Here is a 1,596-nt window from a genome sequence, read left to right as displayed (position 1 = left end):
CCGAGGGCCTTTCTTTCTCCCCTGTCCCGACTTTCCTCGTATCTTTCTTATGGCGAGCGAGAGAGGGGCTTAGCATACTTAGATAGACCTATCTCTTGCTCACTAAACTGAAGGTTGGAGTTCAGAGTTCAGAATGACTACACTACACTGTTACAGTTATAGTCTCACTCTAGTTGAACATTACGGTTTTCAGCCTTTCAGACGTTTGCTTTTTTATGTTGTTGTTTTTTTTTCTAGTACCGTCCGGTCATCAATACTTTCGTCTCAAAGCTTGGATATATGAATAGTCGTACCGACCCTTTGAGGATGGAGCGGACACATAATTACCGTACGTCCGATCAAGAGCAGTGGGTGGTTGGCGGATGCTCTGGTGTGGTTTGCTGTCATCTATCGTCGCCCCTCCTTCTCTTTTGTGTTTTTAGTCTCTTGTAACACCTCAATTCGGTAGAGTGTATATTATTCCCTTCCCATTTTAAGTTTTAGATACCGACAACAGAGTAGAAAAATGGATATGGATAACGAGCTTGTGCTTTTTTTTTCGTTTTTCTTTTTAAAGTACCTAAAAACAGTGCTTCTTCAGGTGTTGTAGAGATACCAAAATGGCCTTCCTCAAGGAGTTAACTAAAGCTATCCCATTTCATCACCTATTCTATTGTCAGCAATAACATTGGCCCCAGTCTAGACGGTCTTATGATCGCCTAGGCCCCAGTACCTGGCACGTCGATATCAAACCACAACAAATAGTCATAAAACAAGTCCGCGTCTTTGTCCAGTGGCTGCCATAACGGCGAGGCACACAGCGAGTCATGATTGCTTATCAGGTTCGATGACCGCTCTGACGACTCTATAGTAGAAGGTTGTCTCGTGGCCAAGGAGGTTCCACGGTCCTTGCTCGTGCCTGATAGCTCTTAACACCTCACTGAGCACAGATAAGTGGACATTCCTGTTCAAACAAACCGCCCGTCTCGCCGCAGTGGGTCAGTCAAGGTAGTTTTGGTGTCCAGTTATCTTTGCCTTTAGCGGTCTGAGATGAAGGGTACTTGGTTCCGTTATGATACCTTTCAAGTACCTTTAAATTAATGAATAGATTCGGGGATAATCCTCACTGTTAGGTTCTACTTATGTTATGTCTTTCGCTCTTTCTTCTGTCTTTTTGTCTTCTGCTGGCACTAAATGGCCTTCACCATGTTGACGTGTTTTTCTTTACTGAAATCAGTGTGTTTGAAAGAAATACATGTACACTTTTCGAAGTCAATACCTGCCCTGTAACCAGAGAGGTTTTTGGTTGGAGAAAGAACGCTATCCTTTCTGTCCGAGGCTCTTCAGTTGGATTTTGTGTAGGTCATGAGCACTTTTTATAGCCTACTATGAGAGAAGCCATGGTATAACTTAGTATAAGGCTACTTTCTTTGCTCTTCAAGGGCTTCCACTTGGTTACGCATCCTGCTGACTTCTTCCCTCCTCCCCCCATCCGCTCCCAGTACACTTTTTTGCCCTTATGCATCAGTACAAAGTAGTATTTTAAGAGGCGGGATACACACACGCGCACACACACACTCACACACACTCACAAACACACACACACACACACACACA

The sequence above is a fragment of the Aplysia californica genome, unplaced genomic scaffold (genome assembly GCF_000002075.1).
Source record: "Aplysia californica isolate F4 #8 unplaced genomic scaffold, AplCal3.0 scaffold00840, whole genome shotgun sequence".
NCBI classification, from domain to species: Eukaryota; Metazoa; Mollusca; class Gastropoda; order Aplysiida; family Aplysiidae; genus Aplysia; species Aplysia californica.
Note: the sequence above shows the minus strand (reverse complement) of the source record.